We start from the raw sequence: 20,823 nt of genomic DNA, 5'->3' as shown, positions 1-20,823 counted from the left end.
ATCCAATTTAAATATTCTTGGCAAAGAAACTCCATCAGTGATGCCGGGCTCTTCATTCTGCTTTACTTCAGGAAGCACATAATGTTGGTTGTCTCAAGATTAATAATGATGCTTTCACCTTGTTAAGGTGCTGACCACGGTTTCTCTCCATTAGAAAGGTATGAGTAACCTGCAGGTAACATGTGAATATCCTGATGATCCTTTGCAGGAGTGAATCTGGGGCTTCGAACTAGTGATCTCATTCTATCATATATCATCATATTTGTCATATCTAGATGCGATAGGTATATAGGTGCATTTATGGGTGTGTATGACATACACACAAAACGTGTTACTGTCACAGCCATTCCTTTTGATGCTCAAATTGTCCCAGTTTTTGCCAGGAGAACCCCTTCAAGCTGGCCCCTGTGTCCTTGTAATATGATCCCATCCGTCTCTGCGCACTTCCTTGTCTTTCTGGTACAAAAGATGTCCCAGGTTTATTTTGTACTTGCCCCACCCCAAACCCGGAAGCAGTTGCTTTGCCAAGAAGTCTGGCTCTTTTGGGGTGGGGGGTGGAGAATATCTAGAAACTAAGCCCAGCGTGGTCCACATGCTTATTTCAGGCAAGCTTTCGGTGGAAGCAGATGGTTTGAGATGGTCAGGTAAAGAACCATAGTGTGAGGGGTCCGTGTTGCTGACTGTTGCACTTACCTATTGCTGTGTAACAGATCACCCTCAGTTGTTAGTGACTTGAAACAACAAAGTCATTTTGTTATGTCTTCAGGTTTCTGTGCGTCAAGAACTTGGAAAGGACTCCTCTGGGCAGTTCTGGCTCTGGGTCTTTAAAGTAGACACGGTGAGATCGTGGGGAGTGCTATGACAGGAGAACTAAAGCAGCTGTGCACTGGCCGGGCACCTTTCCCTCTTCAGATAGCGTCAGGCCTCTCTCCGCGGTCTCTCCGCGTGGCTTCGTTTGCTCTTCCTCTGGCATGGCAGCCTCAGGGCAGAGCATGCGCGTATATAGCCACCAGAGGCTCAAGAGTGACTATTCCAGCATAAAGCAGAAGCTTCATCTCATTTATGACCTAGCCTTGGAAGTCACGTGGCTTTGCTGCTGCCACGCTCCGTTGGCCATAAAAAGTGAGAAAAGCTGTGCCAGGCTGAGGGATGGGACGCAGCGGAGGGTCAGAGCACATGGGGTGGGGATATTGTTGCAGCCACTTTTGGGAAATCTGGTCAGCCACCCTGACGCAGGACGAACCACAGATGTTTTGGAAACCCGACAAGCAGACAGCAAGAGGTTACTCTGTTGTGAAAGCTGAGCATCCAACCCCGTGTTCACTTTCCAGCGGTCGCCATCTCTCCTAAGAATTCAGGTTGGGGTTTGCATTGGAGATGTCGTAAAGGGCAGAATTGGGGGCAAGCTCTCGGGCCTAGCTGAGCACCCACTATGATGTTTCCCCCTTCCTAAAACTCTCCACCATTGGTGATGATCCTAATGATTTACCGGCAGAGGTGAAGGCCCACAGCAGTTGCTAAGTGTAGGATATTGGATAAAATACATGAACAGTGGGGGCAGAGTGGGGGTGATACCCCTGTCTCCCATGGATCCCACTTGGAAAGACTTTTTTTTTTTTAATGTCTATTTATTTTTGAGGGTGGGGAGAGGAGCAGAGAGAGAGGGAGACACAGAATCAAGCAGGCTCCAGGCTCTGAGCTGTCAGCACAGAGCCTGTTAACATGGCTCGAATTCACGAGCTGTGAGATCATAACCTGTGCCAACGCTAGACACTTAACCTACTGAGCCACCCAGGTGCCCCCGGAAAGAGTTTTCTGAGAAAACCAAAGTAAATTGAGGGGCAATTTCCTTTGCCCATATTTTATTTATCAGAGGTATACCTAACGACCCATCAGAGCTTCTGATCCAGGTGAGAAAAGCGGTTAACACACTTGAGTGGATTAAACACTTTTTTCTTTAAAAAAAAAAAAAAGGTTTTTTTTCTTAACAGCCTGAAGCAGAGAAATTTGATGTTTGGGTTAGCCTCTGAAATGCCATCCCAAAGGAAATATGCAATTTACATTTGGCTTTTTGAAATCGTAAACATACCTTTCAGTCTCCATTGTGACAGGGGCCCCCCGGGTCACTGCCACCCCTTCTGAGGTAATATGGTTTCTGGTACATCATAGGCCCCAGTGAGTGTTGCAAATGTGGAAGAACGGTGGGGGTCAGGATGTAGGTCCCTCACGACTGCCACCTGAGCTAAGCTTTAGGGCAAAGTTTAGGGGGCAGAGGAATACTGTGGAGGTTTGGTGTCACGTTTGAGCCAAACCTGGCACTCGTCCTCCTCCACTTTCCCTGTCTCTCGCCATCTTCTGCCACACGGCCCAAGCTCGCTGTCCTCGCAGGGCCTCCGCTCCCCATATTTCTTCTTCCTGGGCACCCTTCTCTGTGCACCCTCGCGGCTGCCTCTTTCTCATCATGGGGGTCTCGGCTCCAAGGCCACGTCCTCCGGGAGGCCTCCCCTGACTCAAGTCTGTCCTCCCAAGGATGCCCGACCAGCCCATCTCCTGCCTAGGATCCCCTTTTAACGTATCCTATCTGAAATAGGTCCTTGGGTTACCTATCTTCTGGAAGGTATGCTCCAAGAGAGCAGGGACCAGCTCCAGCCCGTTCTCCAGCTGATTCTCAGGGCCCTGACCAGCACCAGGTACCCAGCAGGTCCCCAGTGAAGTTAATGGCAACACATTTCTCCTTCAGCCACACAAGGGTGATTATACCCTCCGGGCAGAGCTCCAGACTATGGACCAGTGGGTGCACGGGTTAGAAGATACTGAAATTCTTCCCTGCACTGGCCTCTCCCAGGGACCCTCTAGTAACTAAAGGGTTAATGCTGGCACAGCAGGGACCTCCAAGACCCTGCTCCCCCTGGGCCTGCCTGAGCCCACCACTGCCCACATCCCTAGGAGTCAAGTTCAGGGTAGTTGTAAGGAGCCAACAAGATGTTCATGAAGTGCTCAGCACCGCATCTGACCACAGTAATAGTATGCCTGGAACACGCTGGCTGCCATTATTAATTACAGTTTTGCCCTTGACCTTGGGCCTACGCTATGCTGCACTCTGGGGTGCACACGCATTCAGTCCTCCCTTCACCTGAGCCAGGTTTGAGCAGCACTCAGGTGGGGACCCAGAGCTCCACACCCCACCTGTTGCCCTGTGGCCCTAGCCTGTCTCTCCTCTCTTGGCTTCCCCTCTCTGTAGCTCTCAGGTCTGTGGGTTGCCCATTCCCCACCCCCAGATGCCTCTACTGCACCCAAATGTGACCTCACTTGTCACCTGTGAACTCCAGGTCTGTCTCCTGCTCTGGCTCATTACAGATGTCTGTCTGGGCCACTTTCCTATCCCGCCTCCCAGCCCCCTCCTTCCCCAGACCAGCCTCCTCCGCTGTGCCCCATTTCTGCCTGTGGAGTAGAGGGGCCACCCTTCCTCCTCTAGGGGCTCTGAGAAGAAGGACAAAGAGAGAGTCTGGTCTCTCTAGGACATCAGCAATGAGGAAGAGAACTGTTCTCTTTTCTCTCTCCTCCAAGTCCCAAGTTAGTAGCCTGACTTCTTGGGGGTGGGGTCGGGGGGACAAGGAAGAGGTGAGATTTCTGCCCTAATTTCAGAACCTGGAAGGAAATTCTGTGTCCTGGATAGGGGCTGCCTCCTTTCAGTCCCCTGCTGGGTTTCTTTACTCCCCATTTTGAGTGGACAAGGAAGTTGGTGGGGCAGGGAGAAGGCAAGGTGACCTCTGGGCCTCTGCATTCCTCCCCCCCCCCTCCCTGAAGCGGAGGTGCAACGCCCCTTCACAACTCTAAATGTGTCCCCGCACCTGCTGCCGACTCCTGGGGGAGGTGAGAGGACGAGGGTGGGGAGGCTGTGGGGCTCTGTTCTCTGCCCCCTTCCAGGCGCCTGCACCTGACAGGTCTGGGCCAGGGGCTCCATGCCTGGGCCCGAACTCTTCTCCAGCTCCTTCAAAATACCCTTTCCAGAACCCAGGACTCTGCATTTGGATCCTGCCCTTGATCTTCTGAGAGCCCAGTGTCCTCATGATGAAAATGGACGTGAGGATCCTTTTCTCTCAGTGACGGGGTGGGGGTGGGGGGATGAAGCAGGGACACGGTGGGATTCAAGGACCCCACCTCCCTGCTCTTCCTCTGCCCCACCCCCTCCTCAGGCTCCCTCCTCCAGCCTCTGTCCCCTCAGCTCCCCACTCTGCTCCTCCTGGCCCTCTTCCCTGTCCTGCCGGCTTCCCCCTGGGCTCTTAGCCCTGAGAGGTAGCGCCTGGCCCCCACTCCCTCCCCCCACATTGTCCCCAAAGGGGACCTGCCTGCCTGCCCCCACTTCCCTGCTCCTGGGCCTTTTCCTGTTCCGGCTCCCTGGCTACTTCCCTCCTTTGGGGCCTCTTTCCTCCCCCTCTGCCTACCCCCCTCTTCCCTTCTATCTCCCTCACCCTTCCCTCCCGCATTCATTCTGCAAATATTTACCAAAGGTGTACCAGGACTTTCTCCCCCTCTTGCTTCCAGGACACTGCCTCTCTCTCTCCCCTTTTTCCATCTCTCCCCTCCGCTCCTCCCCACCTTTCTCTCTCTCACCTCCCCTCTTTTCCTTCCTCTCCCGATTTCCTTCCTCTCTTCTTCCCTCTTCTTCCTTCCTTCCCTTTTCCTCCCTCCTGTGTTTCTTCCACCCCTTCACCCTTCCCCCCCTCCACCCTCTCGTCCCTCCCCTTTTCTCTCCCTGACCCATCCTCTGCTTTTTTTTCTCTCTCCCGTCTCTACCCCCTCTTCCTCTCCCTCTCCTCCTCTCTGCCCTCCCTCCCCTCTCTCCTCTCCCCCCTCCTTTCCTTCCCGGGCAGCCTCTCCCCCCCCCCACTCCCGGCGCCCTCCCTCCCCTCCCTCCCGCTCCCCCTCCATCATCAGTATTCCGCTCCCGTCTCCGCCGCTCTCGGCTGCTCGCGGTCGCTGCCGCACCGTCCGAGGCGGGGGCCGGGGCCGGGGCCGGGGCCTGGGGGGGTGGGGTGGGGGGAGAGCGGCGCCGGCGGCCCGAGGAGGGAGGAAGGAAGGAAGGAAGGCTGGAAGGAAGGAAGCAAGGAAAGAAAGAAGGAAAGAAAGGAAGGCAAGAAGGAAGGCGGGCGGCGGGCGGCGGGCCGGCGGGCGAGGGCGCCGGGCCGGGCGGCAGGCGGGCGGGCGAGCGAGGAGGCAGAGCGGCCCCCCGAACCCCACCGCTACCGCTGCGGAAGCCCCCTCCCCATCCAGGAGCCGGGGAGGGGGGAGAACTCGAGAGACCCAGGCCCGGCCGCAGCCCCGCCCCCCGCGCCTCCCCGCAGCGGGCCTCGCACCCCAAATCCCTGTGCCTCATTGGGGGGGTCCTCCCCCCGCAGGCCGGGCATGCTGCCCCGGAGAAGGAGCCCCTTTCCTCGCTGTGAGTAGCTGCCGAGGGGCGCCGGGTGGGGGCGGGAGGCGGAACCGCGGAGGGTGGGTGGGGGGCATTCTCTTAATTAGGGGACCGTGGTCTAAGGCCTCCTCCGGGATGGGGGGGGGGGTCGGCGGCAGAGGACAGTGGGCGGGGCCTGATGGAGAGCCGAAGCGGGTGGGGGAAGCAGTCGGGTGGGGGTTCTCCGGGCCGAGCGAGTTCTGTGCTGGGGGGTCGCCGCTGCCTTGGGGACGGGCGGGGGGGTGGTGTACGTCCGGCAGTCGCTACGCGTATCCAGCTGCGGGGTTGAAGATGTAGGCTTGTGGGGGGGCTCGCCGGGTGTAGACCTGGGGCCCCCCTTTCTGGGGTGGGAGCCTGAGTTCTTCCCCCACCATTGCCCCTCCCACCCTCCACACCGCTGCTGCTTGGGGTGGGGGGGGGGGCACGCCAGTGATGGGGAAGGGGGAGAGGCGGGCACGGGGTTTCCTTGGTGACCGCGCCTGGCAGGAGCGGTTGCCTTGGCAACCGGGGAGAACCGGGGAGTTTGGGAAGTGAGAATGGGAAAGACGGAGGGGGTGACTGGGGAGCGAGACAACCCCCTCCCCAATCTTCAGCGCTTCTCTCTCTGGGGTCCCCCAACCCCTCCTGGTGGGCAGCGAAACCCCTGCCCCTCCCTTTTCCCGAAACCCCCTTCCTTGACCCCATTCTGCTTCGGGGGCCTTCTATCCTTGGGCATGTGTCTCCGCGGAACCACTACCTCCCTCCCACCGTCCTTAGCCCTCTCCTCTTGGGGACCACCCCTCCCCCCATGTGCTGGCTTTCCACTCTCACACCTGCTCTTCTCAGACCTAACTGCACCTTGCCTTCCTTTCAGGGTCTTCTCACCCCCATCTCTGACTCTCCCCCCGCCAATATCCCCTCCCTTGACCTTCTCTCCACGAGACCCCGACTTTAGCCCCTCTCTCCTCTAGCCCCACTCCCTACCCTGTTCCTCTCCGGAACCCTTGTCTTCTCCCTTCTCCGCTTCCGATCCTTGTGTGGGGAGGCAGGGGGCTTCTCCCTAGCACTACCACCAGCCTCTCTCTCGCTCACACCCATCTGTGTCTGGGACCACCTTTTATGACCTTTCCTCACTCAGAGCCCCCCCATCCCTGTCTCCTCACCTCGTGGGATCCCCAGCCCCCGACCCCCCAGTCCTGGGGCCCTCTTCTCTGAAATCTCTCTTTCCTGCCGATCGCCTACTTTCAACTTCTCATCAGTCCCGGAGCCGGAGGCCCAGGCTCTGTCCAGGGTTCCACCCAAGTTTGCAAGCCCCCACTTCCACAGGCTCCTCCCTTCTGTCCTGCCAGGGGCCCAAGCGGTCTCTCTCCAGGGTCTGAGTCACCAGGCCCCCCGATGCCCCCTCGCCCACCCACCCCATCCCTTCCTCTCGGCCACTCCCATCTTGACCCTTCTCTCCCCGCCCCCACCTCTGCTGCTCTTCACGAGCACCCTCTCCTCCTCCCTGCCCTGCTCCCCGCAGCCTCAGGCCCGGTTCTCCCGTCGCCACTTTCTCAGGGTGGGGAAATCCCCTGGGGAGAGCCCAGCTGGGAAGGGGGAGGGGCAAGGGAGCCTCAGGGCTGCCCCACAGCCCCCTCCCCACCCCCCCTCCCCAGCTGGGAGCTGCAGTCGAGCCTCCGCAGCGCCCCATTGCTATGCGCCTCACATCCCTAGTCCCGGCCGCGCAGCCGCCAGACAGGAACTCGGGCTCCAGCGGCAGCTGGGAGTAGCCGGAGTCGCTTCCCTCCTGGTCCAGGCAGCCGGCAGCATCCTCTCCCCCCTAAAAACTCCCCACTCCCCAGGACCTTGGCCAGGATCGGCCCCTCCCTCTTCCTGGAGCATCTTCTGTCTCCTGGCTCCTTCCAACCTGCATCTTGCAGCCTCCGCTTCCCGCCTTCCTCCTGCTCTTCGCTGGGTCCCCTCTAATCCCGGCCACCTGGCTGTCCACGCAGCGGGCGCACTCAGAAAGGAGGGGCAGGGAATGAGGCAGCAGAGAGGCGCTGAGAGAGACCCTCCGACAAGGCAGAGAAGCGTGGGAGCCAGAGAGATAGAGACACAGCCAGAGTGAGAGAAGACTCCCAAACACACACACACACACACACACACACACACACACAATTAGGGTGCATCACCACCGAGCCAGACGTACACAAAGTTACTCACCTAATTTCTGAAAGAAAGCAAGAGTCAGACGGGAACCCACAACCATCCACACGCACAGAGGAGCAAGAGGCCTAGGCAGAGACACAGGGAGCCACAGACTCAGGGAGAGTGTGTGCAGACCCACAGAGCTGGCACAAAGGAGCCAGAGAACATTCCACCACCAGAGGTGCAGGGGGGATGAGAGGCACAGTGAACTTCGAGGGACCTGAACCAGCCACGGGCAGAGGGTGGGAGAGTGTGAGAAAGACACAGAGGCATGAGTGGGCAGAGGTGTGCGAGAGCACACACATACGCACGCACACACACACAGTTATTCACTGGCAGCCAGAGACCCAGATGCAAACAGGGCTGCGGTACCCAGAGTCGGCCAGAGGCCAGGAGAAAGAGCCGGAGTCAAGTGCACGTATAGAGACACGCACAGCCCTTCACGCACAGAGACCCAGAGGGAGAGACAGAGGCAGCACCCTGTGGAGAACCACGCTGGCCAGAGAGGCCCTCAAACCCGGTCGCCTCATGAACTCACGTGCGCCAAGAGACACAAAGTGAGAGGCACAGAGGTGGCCTCGGAGCTCTGGGGATGTCACAGAGCTGCGCGCACACAGTCAAGCCCAGAGCCCAGTGTGAGGGGCACAGGTGTGTGCTGACTGGAGCCGGCCATCACCCTTAATTCCACCCAGAGGCAGTTGGGGGAATGCCCTCCGCCTGCCAGAGTCCGAGGGCTCCCAGGGGTCTCCTCGCTGTCGGAGAGGACAGCAGGATTAAACCATCGGGTGCCAGACGACCACTGACCCATCCCTCCAAGGCAGAGCCATGGCCAAGTGCAGGCGCCCAGGGACTCGTGCACAGTCACAGAGGCCTCAAGGGGAAAGGCAGGTCTGTGGGCAGAGGTGGGCAGAGGGGCAGGAGGCGGAGGGGAAGCACTGAACTCCTTCTGGCGCCCTGGCTCCATTCTCAGGCCACGGTCCCCATCCCTGTCTCCCTTCCTCCCCACTTCTCTCCACCATCCTGCCCCATCTTTCACCCTCCCCCACCTCTGTGGCCGGGCACCTGTCACTAGATGTTACCCGGACCTCCTGTGTCTATCAAGCCCATCTCCCACCGTCTCTCCCCTGGCTCTCCCCTGGGGCGAGCCTCCTCGCCCTACAGCCCTACAGCCCAGTGGATCGCTCCACACAGATGAACTTATTCATCGGTATTTCTTTCTCAAAGCCCACCTGCTGTGAAACCTGCCTCTGTTTCCCTGTAGGCTCTGCTCTCTGCTCCTCTGTGTCACTCTCCCTCACCCCCACCAGCCCGTAGGTCCTCCCTGCCTCCTGCTCTGTCTTCCCTGCACTCACTCTCCCACATTCCTGAGCGCTTCCCCTGCGTCCTGTGGGCCCTGAGTGTTATTTCCCCCCAGTGCTTTCCAAGTATTTAATGTGTTGTCAACTTTAAAAAAAAAAATAGTGATTTCACGTAAAAATCCATTCTCATCATGGAAAAAAAAAATTGTAGCTACGTGTGGTGACGGATGTCAACTAGACTTATCGTGGTAATCATTCCACAAATACTGAATCATTACGTTGTACACTTGAAACTCATACAATGTTATATGTCAATGACATCCCCCCCCTCCAAATCCAGATTACCCGCTTCTTTTGAAAAATTCCCCTTCTGGGGTAGCCATGGGCTGTGCTCAGGTACCTGCTGGCCACCGCTCCCACTCTCTATTAACCTGCCGTATCCATCTGTCTTAACCTGCCCGGCTCCATAGGCAGCTGAGTTCTCAAGCCTGGCTATTTTCTCTGGCCCCGGGCTTGGTTTTTGCCCTGTCACTCTCTCCACGCTGCTTCTCTCTGGTTTCTTTCCAAAATTGGAGCCCCCTTGGCCGGGAGCTTTGTCAGCCTGGCCTTCCTGCCTCATCATCCTCTGGGGCAGTTTTGCCCCAGCCCCCAGGCTCACCTGCCCCCTCCCTCCCGTGGAGGCAGAAACTCGTGAGACCACCAGGGTGTGGGGCGCACAGGAGCTCTCCACAGCCGTGATCTGCTTGGGAAGCGCTGGCCCCTGGCGGTGTTCCTGAAGCCACCACGTGGCAGCCAGTCGAGGCTGGCTGACGCCCGGGGCGGGCCACAGACCCCACGCTTGTCCCTTAGTGCAGGGATGGCAGTCCCTGGGCGCCTGCACTTGGCCATGGCTCTACCTTGGAGGGATGTGTCAGGGGTAGGTTTCCCTGTGTGTTGGAGGACCGGTGCACATTTGGGAGTTCATCCGGTCCAAGTGCGGGTCTCAGAGGACAGGGGTCCTGGTGATGGACCTGGGGCCCTGTTCTGGGAAGGGGAGGGGCTTAGTTTGGCCCCGCCTCCAGGTCAGGGTGCGGACAACGGAGGTAGCTTTTGTGCCATGACAGGGCTAGGGCCCAGCTTTAGTTACTCCACCATCACCCTTTGGGGTATCAGGAGCATGGCTTTGTTTCCTCTCCTCATCTCTTGAATTTGGGACACCTCCATCCTCACTGAGCAGAAGCCCCTTTACCTGCCCTTCCGGGTCCCTGAAAGTAAGGTGGCTCTGCCAGGCAGGGGGGTGGCAGGAGAGTAGGAAGAGCCCAAATGCCCCTCTGTTGCCTGGAAACCTACAGGCACAACCATTGTCTTGGTAGGTGGAGGCCGAGGAGCTGCACTGGGGGCCCGGGAGATGGGCTGCTAGGGGACCCTGCAGTTCGGGGTCAGGCAGGAGTCCATCCCAGGGGACCCCTGGGTCCCTAAGAAGGCTGCCGAGAGAAAGAATGCCCGGTCCGGCCTGGGGGTTGAGAAGCGTGTATAGGACCCAGAAGCAGGGAGAAGGGAGGCTGGGGCCAGCAGCCCAGGCCACCCCCTTCCTGTCTCAGCCCACTAAGGCAGCCCTCTTCTCTTCCTGAAGCCCCCAGCCCACTCTCCTGCCCACAGAATTGACCTTAGGCCTTGGAGCTCTTGTTCCAAGCAGTGAGACAAAGCTCAGAGAGCGGTGCCAGCCCTGGCTCTCCTGAGGGGTAAACCCCAGGCGGTAAACACTGAGATGTGCCCTCCCCTTGCCTAGAACCCTCAAGCACAGGGCCTGAAAGAATGAAAAGAGCTGAAGTCTACGGAGAGCTTACCACGTGCCAGGCTCTGTGGCAGCCTGCGTGGCTGTTCTCCACTTGCCCTTCATGGAAGACCTCCAAGGGAGGCACGATCATCATCCCTAGTTGGGCATACAGGGAGACTGAGGCTCACAGAGAAGTCCCTTGCCCAATGTCAACAGCCAGAAGTGGCTTCGCTGGGGCTGCAAGCCCAGGCGTGGGCCACCCTGCAGATTGTTTCCCCCAGCTGAGACCACTGCTGTCCAGGGGGGTAAACTGAGACCCAGAGAGTGGAACTTGCTGGTCCATCAGGCCCTCCAAGTAGAAATTAGGATTGTTAATAAGAATCAGATTGTTAATAACAGACTCATAGCAGGTTATACTTTATTTTTTTGGTAATTTTATTTTAGAGAGAACGGGAACAGGGAAGAGAGAGAGAGAGAGAGAGAGAGAGAGAGAGAATCTTAAGCAGGCTCCATGCTCAGCACAGAGCCTGATGTAGGGCTCGATCCCGTGAACCATGAGAACATGACCTGAGCCGAAATCAAGAGTCAGATGCTCAACCGACTGAGCCCCCAGGTGCCCTGAAGGTTAGACTTTAAAAGAGACATCAGGGTTCCTGTAACTTAGGGCCTCCCCTCATTTATGCTCTTGTAATGCCTCCAGGGGACAGGACCAACCCTCCCCGATTCTCACAGTGGGCTCTCCTCACCAGGTGTGGGAGGGTCCAATCCATGTCTAGCTGGGGGGGGGGGGGGGGCACGGATTCCTCAGGTGATTCGATGTCCATTCCCCCCCGCCCCCGCCTCCACTCCTCAATAAATGATCCGGCTGGAAATGCTGGATTTACATATGGGGAGCAGAGAGACTGAGTCACGGAATGAGAAAGAGGTTTGTTCTTCAGACCCAGTGAAAATACCCTTTAATATCACTGTCATTCAAGTGCCCAGCACCAGACATGTCAGCATGAGCCCCCAGTAAGCTAGGTATCATTATCTCTGCAGACAGAGCCTGGTGGGGACAGGAGGGGGACCACAACGAGCCAGTGGCAAGTCAGAGTTTGAACCCAAGTTTCCCTGACGCCAGTCTCTTTCCAGCTCTCCGTCGTCCTAGAGTGATGGTGCGGTGACATGGAGGAGGAGGGTCACAGTTAGAGAATAATTTTAGTGCGAGCTTCCTCTGTGCCAGGTACCACGCTGAACCCATCACAGGTATCGGACCAGAGTCTCCACCACCCCCGGAGGTAGATGAGCTATTTTCCCCATTTCACAGAGGAGCAAACTGAGGCCCCGAGAGGTGACATCCCCTCCCCAAGGCTACAGGGCTAGTAACTGTGGCAGTGGAGGTTCTAACGAGGGTCTGGCCCAGCCTGGAGCACACTCTTCCACGGAGCAGGGGGAGGGAGGAGGAGAGCTCGTGATTCATCCTGAAATGGAGCGCGGGGTGCTCCCAGACCAGCATCCTCAGGAAGTCTGGCCCCTGAGTCTCCCCACTCCTCCCCCACTCCCGTCAGAATCTGCACTACAAGATCCCAGGCGATCTGGACACGTGTGGATGTCCCAGAAACACTGCTCCAGTTCAAGTGCCTTCCCACTTTTTATTACTTTTAGTAGTACACACATACACACACATCCCTTTTATAAAGTTCGTCACGCAGGGGCACCTGGGCGGCTCAGTCGGTTAAGCATCTGACTCTTGATTTATGCTCAGGTCATGATCTCACGGTTCCTGGGATTGAGCCCCATGTAGGGTGCTGCACTGGCCGCATAGAGCCTGCTTGGGATTCTCTCTCCCTTTCTCTGTCCCTCCCCTGCCTGCGCGTGCACACATGCTCTCTCTCTCTCTCTCAAAATAAAGAAACATAAAAAAAATAAAATTAGTTACACACATCCTGAGGTAGAAAACAAATTGCAGAATTGCCCTTCCAGGGGCCAGCAAGGAGAGAAGGAGCCAGGGAGGCCACGGTCAAGGTGGCTCGCACTGCACCCCTCCCACCTGCAAACTCACCTCCCACACCCCTGCCGGAGCCTTGGCGGTGACCTCTGTTTTGAAAAGTTCCAAAACCAGGCCAGGCTCTAGCTCCCCCACCCCCCCACCCAGGCAGATTCAATTCAGCAGCGTTATACTGACCCCCACATCCCAGAGCTACACAGAATCGCACAGAGTGTGCACAGAAGGGAGGGGGCCTGGGGTCGCGCTTCAGCTGGGAGCCCGCCCGGGGCTGTGTGTTCGCGGGGGCCTCAGGCAGAGCCAGTTCCATGCAGACCTGAGCTTCAGCCAGACACACACTGGGACAGCCACTCCAGCAGTCAGAACCACGTTCTCCAATACAGTAACCACTACAGCCACGTGTGGCCATTGACATTTAGATTAATTTAAATTAAATTAATTCAATTCCTCAGTCACACTCACCACTCAGTAAGCGCTCACCAGCCGCACGTGCTCGTGGCTACCATGTTGGACAGCACAGAAAGCGTTTCTTCCGTAGTCGCAGAGACTGCCACTGGGCAGCGACGCATCAGTTCCCAGAACATTCTATGCCGGCTGGTAGACAGCTGCTGCTCTCAGGCCTTCATGCATCCCCCAAACCCGTGCCCTCCCAGTCCTTTGTCATAGGGTATCTTATTAATCCCCATTTCTCCGATGAGGAAATGGAGTGAGGAAAGTTCCTAGCAGGAAACACAGCAACGCAGAGATGGGAGCCGCGTTTTCCTTTCTCCATTTATCAGCCAGGTCTTGCGTCCCAGCTCACCCTTGCAGGTCACTTGCAAAGCGCCAGACCCTGCCCTGGGCCCCCTTGCCGGAGCCTCCGGCAGCCCCGCAGCCCCCAAGTGTCACCAACGGCCTGTGTTACAGAGGAGGGAAGCGGGGGTGGGGGGAGGGCAGAGGGATGGAGGGGCTGGCCCAGCGTCTCACGGCCAGGGACTGGTGGGGCCACCCAGGGCCCTCCATCACTGCTCCTGGAGCATCCTGGGCCCCTGGCATGAGCGGGCTCACCTCCTACTGGCGAAGACGGGGGTTGGGGGTCCTGTGTCCAGGGATCGCTCTATTTTCTCCCCCCCATCTCCGACCTCCTCTGGTGCCCTGTCTCCTTTCCTGGCTCTCAGAATCTGACCCCAGATCTGTAAGGAGAGTGCGGCTCCTCCCTCTGCCTCGCCTCCTACATCTCCTCCAAGTTCCGCAGCTTTGGCTTTGGCGAATTTGCTGCATGCCTCCGTTCTCCCTCCTCTCCATACCCACAACCCCAGCCTCACCCTCTGCCCCTGGACCCCTGGCCTGGCTCCTCCCCAGCTTTCAGCTCCCCCCCCCCCCGCCCCCCACGCCCCGGGTTTACTCGGAGGGGTCTTTCCAACCCAGAGCTGACTCGCCCCTCCCCTACCCCAACACCACCCCCCCAGCACCCCTGCTTCTCAGCCTACTGTGGGGGTGGGGCGCCTTTGTAACTGAGCTGGGCTCTGTGTGGCTCCCTGACCCCCACCCGCCTCTCTGGCCCCCAGGCCTTGGCACCCTGGGGTTCTTTCGTCACCTGCACACCTGTTGCTCCTGCTTCTGGTCTCAGCTTTGCGATCACCTCCTCCCGACTCCCCTCCACCGGCCATGGGCCCATGGGCGGTGATTTGCCTAGACATTCCGGGAACCCCCACCTGTGCTCACAGGCTCCCCTCCGGCCTCCCCAGCCAGTGCCAGCAGGGGGCCGGGCGGGAGGGGGTACTCGCTGGCTCTTCTTGCCGAGGCTTTGTGGGGGCCCGCGTGTCCGTGTCCAGGGCATTGGGGACGCAGCCGTGAGCAAGCCAGACAAACTCCCCGCCTGGGGAGCTCACCTTCTGGTGGGAGACAGACAATGATGGACAGAACAAATCGCCGTCTACAGGGTACCTTCTGGCCATCCGAGGGCTGGGGAGCAAAGGAAGTGTGTCAGTGCAAGAGGTGGGGGCAGGGCAAGTCAAGGGCTGAGCCCCCACAAGCCTTTCCCAGGGTTCTGCCAGCTCAAAAGTTAGGGGACTGTCGATTCTCCGGGCTTTGGGGTTGCTTTTGTTTGAAAAGCCTTCAGGACAGGGACTGGCTCAGAGGGACACACGTGTGAAGTTGTTTCATCCGTCCCCGAAGCCGGCTCTGCCCATACCCTCCCCCCCACCAACTTAACAGCTCCCAGCCTTGCGCATATGACAGGCATCCAGCGAGAGAAGTGTTCAGCTCTCTCTGGCTTTGATGTCTCTCCACCCTCCTGGCTCCAGGCTCCACTTCCGCCCCAGTCCCTCACAGTCGGGAAGTTCTTCTTTAGATCTAACCTCCATCCCTCTTGCTGCGATGGCAGTCAATTTCCTATCTTTTCTCTCACCTTCTGAACTCCCCCCAGAAAAATGAGTATGCCCGACAGGAACGTTCCCTGCCTCCCTTCTCTCCTCGCCCCACCTCCCCTGGGCCCCCGAGTTTCCGATCTGCCATCTGCCCGAATCCTCTCAGGCACAGTGCCCGAGATCTCTCAGAGCTTGGTCTGGGGAGGATGGTGATGCTTCCCCTGGTCCGCAGTTCCCTCTCGGGCTTCCTCTGCTCTCCTGCCCTTCTTGTAGTCTCTCCCTCTCCCTGGCCCCTCGTGCACGGTCGTGTTTTGGTCTCTAGCCCCTGTCTTTGTTCCTCTGTCTTTCCGTGTCTCTGCCCCTCTCTGCCTTGTGCCCCTCTTCTCTCTTTGGGGCCTCGTGCCTCTGTGGCTGTTTCATTCCTTCGACCAGGTAAGGGTGGAGAACAGGCAAGAGGCCTCCCCCCAGGGCACGTGGTGACCTGGCCAGGTTCTGGGCCTTGGCTTCCAATGCCAGCTGTCCCACGGACAAGCTGTGTGACCGGCCATCGGCCAGTGTCTTCAGCCCTCCCGATCTGTTGCTCCAACTGTAAAATGGACACCAGAACAGGCCACGGGAAGAAGCCAGTGGCTGCAGGCGTGGGCAGTGCTTAGGCCAGCACCAGGCACATTGTGGGTGCCCAGGAAACGCTTCCCATCGCTATTAGGATTGCACTGTGGGGAGCAAGGCGATCGCTGACAGCAGGTCATGTGACCCCTGTCAGCAGGGTGTGGAGCAAGGGAGGTTTGTCTCATCCTATGCAGTGGGGATGAGACAGGCTTTGCAGGATGCTGACTATTGTTTAACATGTCCCCCCACCCTGAGAGACTTCCGTGGGACTGAGGTTGCTGTCCTGACAAGCTTTGGGGTCTCTGGGACCCGTTGGCTCTGGTGAGGCTGACCAAGGAGGGACCATTTCGTAGCCGTGCATGGCCTGGGGCAAGTGCCTTTGTCTTTCGGTGCCTCGGCTTTCCTATCTGTGAAATGGGGGTGGTAGCAGCGCCTCTCCGAGGGCCCAGGGGAGAACTGCGGTTATTGCCAAGTACAGGGCCCAGAATGGTGCCCCAGGAATGCCAGGTACCTGGCAGACATCGACATCGTCGGTGGTGTTGGGACCTCTCAGACGTGTGCCCCAGGGCTTTGGGAACGTGCTCAGCAGGGGAAGGGTTATCCTCACAGCATGACGGTTAGTGGGGTGCAGGAGCTGCCCTGGGGACCTGCTGTTTGGGATTCTAGAGTGTGGTACCTGGGACCTCTCCATCCAGGTTGCGCCTTGGTGCGGCACCGGCGTCAAACTGAAGGCAGTTGTGTTTGCATATGGATGTGCTGCCTCTGCTGGGCCGGCCTCCTGGGATGGGCGGGGACCTCAGGATCTGGGCCGCCTGAGGTGTGAGCTTGAGAGGTTGCAGCTGTTAAGAATGTGTCCTGGGCTGGGTGCGGGTCTCTGTGCAACTGTAATGAGGCAAAGTGTTCAGTCCGTGAGGAGTATAGACTAACAGCCGTGATAACTCGCTCATTCATTCCTCACTCAGTTTACTGAGCACCTAACGTGTGCCAGGCACCGTCATAAATACTGGGAACCAAACTGCCCAAAACAGATGGAGTGCCTGCCCTTGGGGAGCTTACACTCAAGTGTGTGGGCTTGTAAGAGGCTAGATGCTGACAAATGTCATATAGAAAAGTACAAGAGGGAAGGTTCTGGAGAGGGCTAGGGTGCTGTGATTTGAGGTGGTCAGGATGGCCTCACCGGAGAAGGCAACACCTGAGCAAAGACCTGAGAGGTGGCAGGCCCAATCTGGGAGGCGGGGCGGTGGGGTTGGGGGGGTGGGGGTTGCCTCTGGGATCCAGACAGGGAAGAGCAAGAGCAAAGGCCCTGAGGCAGAAATGTATGCAGCCTGTTCCAGAAACTGAGGAGGCCAGTGTGGCCTGAAGTCAGCGAGTGAGCAGGGGAGGAGACCAGAGCTGAAGCCAGAGAAGTAGCCCAGCCTGAGGAGAGGTGCCCTGGGAACCCAGGTGATGTCCCCTGCCCTTGCACCTAGTGAGACCACCTGAGTGAGGGGGTGAGGAGCTGTGGCGCAGAGGAGGGCAGGGTCTGGAGGGCAGGTTGGATGTTGACAGGACCCCTCTGGCTGCCTGTGGGAACAGACTGGGAGGGAGGGTGGGACAGAAGCAGGGGACCAGTGAAGAAGGACTCTGATCTCAGGGGAGATGGCTTGGGGGCGAGGAGGAAAGGGGGCCAGATCTGCATGTGGGGCACAGGTAGAGCATTTTCACTGAGGATCTAGCTAGCCGGCCCCCAACAGCCCTAGGAGGCCGATACTCTTATTACCCCCCCATCTCTCAGCATTTCCTGCAGCTCAGAACCACGAAGTCACTGGCCCTGAGGTCACACAGCAAGGGAAACAGTCCCCCTTGCTTCATGTGCCCTAATGCTGCCACTTACCTTCTGTGCCCTGTGGGTGCCCTGGGCTTTGGGTATGGAGGTGGCCTTTGGCGGCACCGACACCAGTGCTTGCACACAGTAGGGACTCAGAAAATATCTGCCGGCTGGCTGGCTGGCTGGGTGAATGGAAGAAACGCGAGCGGCTTCCCTGCCCATTTTGCAGAAGTGTATGGGGAGGCGGCTAGCAGGCCCTGGCTGAGGTCCGGGGGAGAGGGCTGCATCTGGGGCCGGGTTTCTTTGTGGCACGAATGGGGGCCGGCCCTTGGCTGCAGGACTGGGTGACGAGGATGTTGGCCCAGGATCGCTGGTGTGTCAGTGGTGGGGGTAGGAGTAAATGGCCACGCGGCGTGGTGAGGGGCTCGGGGAGCTCCCCCGGGGGGGCCTGGAGGTAGTAGCTCCTGAGGGGAGACTGTGCTAGGCTGTCTGTCCTTGGGCCTGGGGACAGGTGCAGGAGGGGTGGCTGTGGCCAGCGGTGGGGGGGTGGGGTCAGCCGTGGCCCAGCCTGGTTTTGCAGCCAGTCTGTGCCACGAGGCCGGGCTTGGCACAGCCCACACGCCCCCCCCCCTTCCCAGGGCAGCCGGCCGTCAACCTTCCTCCCCCCCGCTTCCCCCGACCTTCCCCTGCCGCCCAGAACCAATGGGTTAATTAGATAACGGAGCCTTTGATTAGCGGGGGAGGGGGAGGCCTCCCGGTGCAGGGAAGGGGGGCCGAGGAGGAGGGAGGAGAGGCGCCCTCCCCGTTCGGAAGGAGAGAAAGAAGGAGGGAGGGGGTGGGGAGGGAGGGAGCTGAGGCACAGCTTGGCTCTGCACTGCCGTGTGACTAGAAATTGTAATCGCGGAGAAAGAGAGAGACAGACAGAGCCTGGCCGAGAGAGACCGAGACAGACGGACAGACAGACAGAGAATCTGACCCAGACGGGCTCCCCAACCTACGGAGAGGGTGATGGGGACAGAGCGAGAGTGAGGAGGAGATGGAGGAGAAGGAGAGAGGGGGCCTGGTCATCCCGAGGGAGGCGAGACAGTGAGGGGGAGCCCCGAAGAGGGGGCTGGGGCTGAGGAGGGACAAGGCCAGGGGGCCGGGAGAGAGGGGAAGGGGGCCGGGGTCGGTGGGGGGAGAGCAGAGCAGCCAGCAGTGGGGGGGGGGGGGAGAGTGGAGGTAGCGGTGGGGGTGGGGGTAGGAAGCAAGAGGAGGCCAGCAGGGAGGAGGGGGAGGAGACTGCTGCAGTGGCCTGGACGGGCCTCCCCGGGGCGGGAAGGGCGACCGGCGAGGAGGGGGGGGCGCGGGGAGACCCAAGAAGCCCCTGCGCCCCCCCCCCAGCCCGACCTCGAAGGAAGCCCTGGAGAACTGGGGAGGCAGAGCCCCCCCGCCGGCTGGAGGCATGTGGAGGGGGGGGCCTGGGGCCCAGGGAGAGGCCCAGCGGAAGCGGAGCCACCGGGGTGAGTGTCCCTCACTGTGGTTGGGTGGGGGGGACAAGGACAGAGATGGCTGAGGGCGAAGGAGGGAAGGGGCGGGAGGCCCAGCCGCCACCGCAGAAGCTGTGATGGGAGGGGGGGGAGGGATGCGGGCGGCTGCAGGAGAGATGGGGACAGATGCGGTAGAGACGCGGCTGCAGGCCTGGACCTGGGGCGAGTGCTGCAGCCGCAATTTCTGCCCCTGGCTTCGAGGGTGTGGGCTGAGTCGTCGCCAGTCTTAGGAGGTGGGAAAGGGGATGGGGGTGCAGGACTAGGGCCAGTGGAGACCCCCCTATCACACTCGGGAAGGGGAGACCCCGCTGCGCTCACATGACTCACAGATAGAGGCGCACACAGCCCCCAGCCCACCAGGTGGAAAAATGAGTCCAGGATTCAGACACAGAACCGACCCCTCCCCCGTCTCTGTCTCTCAGGCTTTCTCGTCTCTGTCTCTGCGTCTCTCCGTCTAGCTCTGGATGATCTTGGAAACTGCAGAAGGAGGAAGCGAATGTGTGTGTGTGTGTGTGTGTGTGTGTGTGTGTGTGCGCGCGCGTGTGTGTGCGCACGCGCGTGCGGGGTTAGGGCTGGTGGCCCCGTGTCCGTGGGTCTGAGAGTCGGCTGTCTGCGGTGTGCCCGGGTCTCTGCTGCTGGTGGGCATGGTTGTGCAGACCACTTCCGTCTCCCCCCCCCGCCCCCCCCCGATAGCGGGGGGACTCAGGGCGGCCTGCTGATGTGTGTGCACGTGCATGTGCTCCAGACACTGCCTGGAAGGGAAGGGAAAGCCAGGGCCACCAGCCCCCTCTGCCACTCGCTGGCCGGCTCCACGCCGGGACGAGCCGTCCCCCTTCCAGCGCCTCAGTGTCCTCGTCTGCAGATTGGGCGTCCTAACGGCTTCCTCCTACGGTTCCTGGGAGGCTTCCATGAGAACACTGTGTGCGCAGAGTCTGGGGCATAGAAAGGGCTAACCCGGAAGACGGGAGCTATTATTATCGTTGCTGTTCTCACCGTCGCTGTTGTTATGATTGGCCCGTCCCCCTTTGTCTTGCCCTGACCCCACCCCGCCCGTTGCCCACCCAGAGTTCGAGCACAGGGTCTCTGGCCCCCAGCCCCCTCCCCACCGACCGCCCCGACACCATCCCCGGCAGCTGCTGGCACGGAGCCACCAGGCGCTGCCTTGGCCCTGGGCACCTGCAATCCCACGGCCTCCTGCCTGTGCTGCCACCCCAGGCCCCCGCGGCCCCCTCCTCCCCCTCGCCTTCTCCAGTCTGCTCCCAGCCTCTCCTGCCCACACTTCACCTCAACAGGTGCCTTGTCTGGCACTTACCTTCTTGAAGTTCCTCCTCTGAGTCTAACTCAAGTCTCTCTGGCTGCTGAGAGGCCACCCCCGGCCCCTGACGGGGTGACAGGAGTCTGAGGGGCGGCAGGCCCAGTGTGGGGGGCGTTTGGTGCTGGGCACCCGGCCTCTTTGCAAAGGCTTCTGGGTAGGGAGTGGGGTGAGGGGACAGGAGGTCGCGCCGGCAGCAAGGGGGCCTAGATGGCCACTGTGACGGAAGCCAGACTCCAGACCACCACCCAGGCTTCCAGACCCGGCACTTCATCCTTTCTCTGTCACTTCATCTTGTCTCTCTTCCTCTCCCTCCATCTCTGCCTCTTTGTCTCCGTTTCTGAAACCGTGCCTAGAACCAGGGTTTGGATCTGACATCTCCATTACTGGCCAAGCGCCTGGGGCAGCTGTTCTCTCCCCACCTCACCCTTGCCTCGGTTGTCCGTTCTGCGAAATGGGCACAATCTTCCAGTCGGGGAAAGACGTGAGACAGTGCAGGGAGGGCAGGGCTAGCGCCATTCTCTGCCTCCCTCAGGGGGTGGGTCGGCCCCCCACAGGGCGG

General features: G+C 59.4%; 1 protein-coding gene across 3 annotated transcripts in view; it reads left to right on the top strand.

The window, feature by feature from the left end:
- The window catches only part of LRRC4B (leucine rich repeat containing 4B), a 62,143-nt gene that overhangs the window by 16,830 nt on the left and 24,490 nt on the right, over positions 1-20,823 (top strand). Inside the window, exon 1 of one of the 3 annotated variants that reach the window (XM_047836016.1) lies at positions 5,319-5,440. The exons of 1 other annotated variant lie outside the window; for it this stretch is intronic. The gene's annotated coding sequence lies outside the window, so the exon portion shown is untranslated. Of the gene's footprint in view, positions 1-5,318; positions 5,441-18,721; positions 18,923-20,823 lie in introns of those variants that run through there. One more of the 3 variants, XM_047836015.1, reaches the window with a different exon arrangement.

The sequence above is a fragment of the Prionailurus viverrinus genome, chromosome E2, assembly GCF_022837055.1.
Source record: "Prionailurus viverrinus isolate Anna chromosome E2, UM_Priviv_1.0, whole genome shotgun sequence".
Taxonomy (NCBI): Eukaryota; Metazoa; Chordata; class Mammalia; order Carnivora; family Felidae; genus Prionailurus; species Prionailurus viverrinus.
Note: the sequence above shows the minus strand (reverse complement) of the source record. Positions and strands in the feature narration are given on the sequence as shown.